Below are 8288 nucleotides of genomic sequence, written 5' to 3' on the forward strand. Positions count from 1 at the left end.
TCTTCGTGTTTTTGTATTTAGCTTTGGAATCAAGTGGGTATTTTTGATAAGGGATATATTCCAAAAGGTTGCTGGTGAATTTGATATACATGATTTACATGCATCTTAGACATTTCAGTACTCCCCACCAAGTCCAACTGGAATGAACGAGTACCTGTCAGGTTTAGACTCGTTCCTAATCACACCCCCTCCTCCCGTAAATGATACCTAAACCTATCCTATATAGTCTTTGACCTAAACAACCTGAAAGACTGACTGCACCGACCAACAAGTCAATCACCAGTTCCGAAGGATTAGACCCAAAACAATCAATATGTCACACCAATCCAAATTATATTGCTCCTCCATACAGCGGAACTGCTGTGGACTCGTCCCAAACTAAAAAGAATCGCCGCTCAGCAACATAAACATGACTAAACTTCCGTACAGGAAACAACTAAACACGTTCGCGCGCGCACGCACGACCTAAAGGACTATACCACATACCCACCCACTTTTTTCTTCACAATACCACGTATAGTACTAGAAAGTCCGAATTACACAAAATGCAACAAGCACCTGCTCAGTTATCTACCCTTCCTAATACAGCACAAAATAAAAACAGGATGACAAAACACCATCATTATCCTCATCAAAACTTCTTACAGAAAACAAGACCAAACTGTAATAACACTTGTTACGACGTTTGGTATCACATAAACTGCCTTAGTCTTATCCAAGATCTATATATACCTGGGTGTATATAGATCTTAGTCTTATCGCTTCGGAGAAGGAACCTGTCGTAAGACAATTTCTGGAGAGCTATGACATCGAACATTCTTTTGCGTATCCGGCTTGTGTTCTTTTGTTTTACTAGGGTATTGTCCTGAATTTTTTCATTGTTTCTGGCTTCTGCAGCAAATGCTGTGTTGATGATTCATCGACTTGTGAGGACGTAAATTATTTTCGCATCATTATTGTCAAGGTATACTTATTTCTTGCTATCTTTTTCTATTGTTTATTTCAGGATTCTGTACTTTGAGTTTAATATTATTTTTATTACGGGAATTACATTCCTTGCAGCACAACTAAGTACAGTGTGCTCTAATCCAGCATAATGAATTGCCATTTGTGCTGAAACACATAAACGGCCCGACGGCGCAGTGGTAGCGTACGCAACCGATACTCCAGTGGTCCGAGTTTGAGTCCTACCTAGGATTGAAATAAATCCAGTATCACTGCGCTGCGAGTCGGCACTCCAAATCTCATGAGCGGAGACGTGTGTGTGTGTGTAAGGTCACATCATTACTCCTAGATCAGCATATATGAGCTATCATCCGGGTGGAAAATAGCTGTTGATCACGAGTTCAACACGTGATCCAAAATAATGGTGAACCACACAGGGAGGAAAAGAGAGGGGTAGCGCTTGCTGGTGTTGTGAGTGATCTACGTCTTGTCCAGTTCGAAAAGCTAAATATCCACCCCTTTCAATCCCTCCACTTCATTCCCAGTAATAACTACCCAATATTCAGATCAGGAGTGCTAAACCTGTGACAAGGACGCCAAGATTAGCGTCCAACAAACCACCTAAATGCAACCAAACTCTACATACAAACATAGCTGTCCTAGGGAACGAAAAATAAAGACACACCTAGGAAAATCTCTGGTGGAAAAATCCCCACCTTGAAAATCCCTAGGTGGATAGAAGACCCAGTTCATTAAAAAATCAATAAGAAAACAACTTTTAATAAAACAATGTTTATTGAGTAAATATGATAAAAATATAAGATATAAAAAATATAATACAAAACACGAGGCATTTTAAGAAAAGACCAAATTCTTGTTGCTCAAACACTTTGAGCATACCCGAGACCAACCACCCTAAAAGCGTCTAAAGCCACGTCCACACGGTCGAGCTGTGCCTGGCAGGGCAAAGTCTGCAGTCTATGCCCGCGTAAGATGTCCACACAGCTGTCTGTGGTGGTTGGAGGGCAGTCGGACGCCAGCAGTTGTTGTGAGCGAGTGGTTCATTACGGTAAGATCACCATGGTGCGCTCCATACTTCGAAAGAAGATAGCACTATATTCTATCATAATTGGTGCCTGCATTAAAAAGAAAAACAAGAGACCACAGAGACGTGTCTGGTGCCGGGAGTGGTTGCAGAGACGTGTCTGGTGCCGGGAGTGGTTGCAGAGACGTGTCTGGTGCTGGGAGTGGTTGCAGAGACGTGTCTGGTGCCGGGAGTGGTTGCAGAGACGTGTCTGGTGCCGGGAGTGGTTGCAGAGACGTGAAAGAATGGGTAGCTCTGTGACAATCCTACGTGAATTGCATGAGGAAAATGAAACTTTGTTCCGCAATTACGTGCGGATGGACATAAACAGTTTTTATATTCTTGTATCGAAAGTGGAGAGCTATATTCAGAGGCAAGAGACAAATATGAGGCAAAGCATTACACCAGCAGCACGTTTGTCTCTATTTCTGTAATCCTTTTACCTTACATTCCACAGACATTCATGTGATTTATATATATCAATCGAAGTTATAGTGTCTTGTCGTGACCAATATGCACTAGCACTCGGTGTGGACATGGTGTACTAATAACGTGGTAGTCAGTGGATCTGCCTACACCTTACCTCGTGCGTTTGGCAGTGACGGAAGACCTCCATCCACTGCCCTCTATTGGCGCCGGGAGCGGACAGTTTGATGGTTTGCCCGCTGAAACTGCTCGTACAAGGGCAAAACCTTCGTGCCCGACGGACACTGCTCGACCGTGTGGACGTGGCTTAAGGAAATAAAAAGATAGTAGTGTATAAAAGAGGGCTTTTGCCATTGGGCGATTGAGCGAGCGATTAATTGGCGGTCTGTACTGAGCGGGTTTGCTAACTTTGCTCGCACCTCACCTCGTGCGTTTGGCAGCAATGTCAGCCCTCCATCCATCCACTGCCCGCAAATGGTGCCGGGAACGGACAGTTTGATGGTTTGCCCGATGAAATTGCCCGTTGTCGAGCAAAGCCCTCGTGCCCGGCGGGCAGTGCTCGACCGTGTGGACGTGGCTTAAGACGTCGAGGGAAGTACAGAAAAGGCTCCAATCTTTGCAGGCTCAAAAGACGTCGAAGCATTTCTTAGAGGATGCACCCATTGCATTCGACTTTTATTTACAATCTTACGTATATCTACTTTCAGTAATTATTAAAGCTTTGAACTGAACTACATTGCACTGCCTCTCCAGGAAGTTTATTCCATTCATTAACTACATGGTTGACGAAGTTGTTTTTACCCACTTCCAACCTAAATCTATTTTCTGACAGTTTGAGACCATTATTTCCTGTCTGATTCTCATTCAGTGTGAAAATCTTACCACTTTTGATGTCAATTCCCTTTAGAATCTTAAAGACCTGTATCAAGTCCTCTCTGAGTTTACGCTTTTTTAGGGAAAACAGATTCATATGTTTTAGTTGATTTTGGTATGAGCTCTTTGAACCACTGACTACCACATGTAAAATTATTCAAAATGTTACTTTGTTTTTCCTTACTAACAAAAAAATCTTCTTTAATGTATTTCAATCTGTGATTGAGGTACAAACTGAAGGCCAGAAAAAATAATGACAAAATGGTTGAAGTGGACCAAGGCATCAACATCTAAAGATTTCCAACAATGGTCCAATCATACAGGATCAGAAGAATTGCAAACACAATTTCCTGCTTTATAAACAATCATAAAATAAACACTCAGCTATGCGAAAGAATGAACCAAGATCTTGTAAGATTTACAGAAAATACAGTTCAAGAAGGTGTACATATAATATACGAACTACTTTGGCAAGTATCAATTCAACTAGCTTCCAAACCATCATGGTATCATTCTAACCAACAAAGCCTTAGCAGTATGCCAGAATTCAATTTTTTTTTATCAGGGTAACCAAATCTGAATATTACTTCACTTGCTAGAAAAACTATGGCTAAAGTGTTGCCTCAAAATACAAGGCATATCAATTTCACCCGACAATGAGGGAATTTTCATCATACGTCTGGATATCAAATGATTCTGAGGGAATAAAATAATAATGTTTAGTTCAAATTAGATAGCTATTAAATTTGTCTATGACAGTAACCCCTTCAATAATGCTAAACTGCAGAGTATAATTTGGATGTTAATTATAAACAAACCAGTGGTTATAAAAGATTTTAGCAGCTGTGATTCATCACTGTTCCAGCCCATTTCAGGAATAACTGTAATGGCATTTTAGAAAAAGAACATGTAAGCAAATAAAAAAAAAAATAAAAAATTGGACTATCCATGGTTCCACCATTCCCCTCCCCCCAATTACAATTTTTTTCTTTGTGGTTTGTACCTACTTGTTGGTACACTGTTCGAATGGACTCCGATCTATAACCTTTTCAGATGTAGTAGAACAGCAATCAACCACAGGCATTCACATATCCGTATACATATAAATACACATGTACACATAAATACACAAAGAAATAAACACATGTACACATGCATATTACCAAACATGCCAAGACATACAAATGCAAATACACGTACACATAAGTATACACACACAAATATATATACACATACATTTACGAATACACACATGCACACGTATACACGAGCACAAGCATAATTATACACTTATACACATAGATACATGCACAAATACATACACGCGCATGCAGACATACACACATGCAAATAAACATGCACATGCACACATGCACACACATGTATATAATGGACGTATAATTGATGCTCATCTGGGATTTCCTCTTGACAGTGCTTTTTGATACACCTGGCTCCTGTCACAGTCACAGGTCAGGTGAGTATAGAGCCCCAAGTCTTCAGCAACGCCAACGAGATGCTTCGAGAAGGGCCTCCGAGGGAAAAGGATCTTGATGGATTGACTTGGGCAGAAAGAGGTAAGTCAACAAATGACCGTGACGGAAAGTTTTTGTTTTGTAAGTATTGGATAGAAGTTTACATATGTATTTCTTTTCTTCTAACTGATTCTTTTCTTTTTCAGGTTCAGAGCAGTGAATTGTTCAACCTCTTGTGCAACGACAAGAAGATCCTTGGAAAAGGGCCTTGGAAGAGGACGACATTAGATGAAAGGTAAGTGAGTTTTTCTTTTATGTTGCAGAGGATGGAGAACCCAACGCATGGGACGTTTGCCAGCCAGGGCAGGGCCTATCCAACGCATGTCCTACTGACTGGAGTTCCAAGCGCATGGAGTTCTGAGCATAGGGAACCCCCAGCGTATGGAGTCCCCAGTGGATGGCGCCTTCCAGCGTATGGAGTCCCCAGCGTATGGAGCCCCCAGCGCATGGAACCCCCAGCGTGTGTGAGTGCCCAGCGTATGGCGCCCATAGCGTATGGCGCCCCCAGCGTATGGAGTCCCCAGGGCATGGAGTCCCCAGCGTCTGGAGTCCCCAGCGTCTGGAGTCCCCAGCGTCTGGAGTCCGTATGTATGGAGTCCCCAGTGTATGGCGCCCCCAGCGTATGGTGCCCCCAGCGTATGGAGTCCCCAGCATATGGAGTCCCCAGCGTATGGCGCCCCCAGCACATGGAATCCCAAGTGCATGGAGCCCCCAGCGCATGGAGCCCCCAGTGCATGGAACCCCCAGCGCATGAGCTCCCAGCGCATGGAGCCCCCAGCACATGGAGCCCCCAGCATACGGCACGTCCAGAGCATGGAGCCCCAGCGCATGGAGCCCCAGCGCATGGAACCCCCAGCTCATGGAGCCCCCAGCGTATGGAGCCCCCAGCGCATGGAGCCCACAGCGCAAGGAGTCCCCAGCGTATGGCGCCCTTAGCGTATGGCGCCCCCAGCGTATGGAGTCCCCAGGGCATGGAGTCCCCAGCGTCTGGAGTCCCCAGCGTCTGGAGTCCCCAGCGTCTGGAGTCCGTACGTATGGAGTCCCCAGTGTATGGCGCCCCCAGCGTTTGGTGCCCCCAGCGTATGGAGTCCCCAGCATATGGAGTCCCCAGCGTATGGCGCCCCCAGCACATGGAATCCCAAGTGCATGGAGCCCCCAGCGCATGGAGCCCCCAGTGCATGGAACCCCCAGCGCAGGAGCTCCCAGCGCATGGAGCCCCCAGCATATGGAGCCCCCAGCGTACGGCACCTGCAGAGCATGGAGCCCCAGCGCATGGAGCCCCAGCGCATGGAACCCCCAGCTCATGGAGCCCCCAGCGTATGGAGCCCCCAGCGCAAGGAGCCCAGCGTATGGAGCCCCTAGGGTATGATGCCCCCAATGGATGGACCCCCAGCGCATGGAGCCCCAGTGCATAGAGCCCATAGTGCATGGAACCCCCACTTTATGGAGCCCCCAGCGTGTGGCACCCCTCGGCGTATGGGGCCTCCAGTCTTTGGAGGACCCATCTTTCTGGCCTTTTAGGGACATTTTGTTTATTGAGCGGACAGTGTACACAGCGTACGTCGTATTTAGCGAACAGCGTATCCAGCGTACAACGTATCAAGCGAACAGCGTATCGAGCGTACAGCGTATAGAGCCTACAGCATTTTTAGCGTATCGAGTGTAGAGGGTATCGAGCGTTAGGTGTATGCGGCGAACAGTGTATCGAGCGTGTAGCGTATCGAACGTACAGCGTATCTAGCATTAAGCGTATCTAGCGTACAGCGTATCCAGCGTAAAATGTATTGATCCTTCAGCGTATCTAGCGTATAGCGTATTGATCGTACAGCGTATCTAGCGTGCAGCGTATTGAGTGTACATATTATCGAGCACATGACGTATCGAGCGTACAGGGTATCGAACGTACAGTTAGTCGAGCCTACAGCAAATCTAGGGTATAGCGTATCGAACGTACAGCGTATAGAGTGTACAGCGTATCGAGCGTACAGCGTACCGAGCGAACAGTATATCGAGCGTTAAGTGTATTGAAGATACAGCCAATTTAGCGTACAGCGTATCGAACGTAGAGCGTATCGATTGTACAGCGTATCGAGCGTACAACGTATCGTACATATAGTGTTTACAACATACAGCGTATGGGGCGTACAATGTATACAGCGTAAAGCGTATCGACGTACAGCGTATCTAGCGAACAGCGTATTTAGTATACTGCGTATCGAGCGTAAAGCTCATTGAGCGTACATCGCATCTACCGTACAACGTATTATCGAACATACAGTTAATCGAGCCTACAGCAAATCTAGGGTACAGCGTATCGAACGTACAGCGTATAGAGTGTACAGCGTATCGAGCGTACAGCGTACCGAGCGAACAGTATATCGAGCGTTAAGTGTATTGAAGATACAGCCAATTTAGCGTACAGCGTATCGAACGTAGAGCGTATCGATTGTACAGCGTATCGAGCGTACAACGTATCGTGCGTATAGTGTTTACAACATACAGCGTATGGGGCGTACAATGTATACAGCGTAAAGCGTATCGACGTACAGCGTATCTAGCGAACAGCGTATTTAGTATACTGCGTATCGAGCGTAAAGCTCATTGAGCGTACATCGCATCTACCGTACAACGTATCTAACGTACAGCGTATCTAGCGTAAGAACGTATCGAGCCTACAGATTATCGATCATTTAGCGTATCGAGGGTACAGCGTATCGAGGGTACAGCGTATCTAGCGTATTGCGTATCGAGCTTAAAGCTCATCGAGTGTACATCGCATCTATCGTACAACGTATTTAACGTACATCGTATCTAGCGTGCAGCGTATCGAGCGCACATATTATAGACAGTTTAAGGTATCGAGCGTACAGCGTATCGAGTGTACAGCGTATCTCGCTTACGGCGTATCATAACTATAGCGTATCAAACGTACAGCGTATCTAGCAGACAACGTATAGAACATACTGCGTACCTAACGTAAAGTTCATTAAGTGTACAACGCATGTATCGTACAACGTATGTAACGTTCTGCGTATCTAGCGTGCATCGTATCAAGCATACATATTATCAAGCGTTTAGCGTATGGAGCTTATAACGTATCAAGTGTACAGCGTATATAGCTTACAGCTTATCTAGCGTACTGCGTATCAAGCGTATATCGTATCTAGCATACAACGTAATGAACGTACAGCGTATCTAGCGTGCAGGTTATCGAGCGTACACCTTATGGAACGTTTAGCAAATCGAACGTAAAGCGCATCGAGTGTAGAGCGTATCTAGCATATAGCGCATAGAGCATACAGCGTATCGAGTGTACAGCGTATCTAGTGGACAGCGTATCCAGTGTACTGCGTATCAAGCGTAAAGCTCATCCTGCGTACATCGTATCTAACGTACAACGTATCTAACGTGCAGCGTATCAAAGATAC

Source organism: Oratosquilla oratoria, chromosome 18 (genome assembly GCF_046742065.1).
Source record: "Oratosquilla oratoria isolate Oo_2021 chromosome 18, ASM4674206v1, whole genome shotgun sequence".
In the NCBI taxonomy this organism is placed as follows: Eukaryota; Metazoa; Arthropoda; class Malacostraca; order Stomatopoda; family Squillidae; genus Oratosquilla; species Oratosquilla oratoria.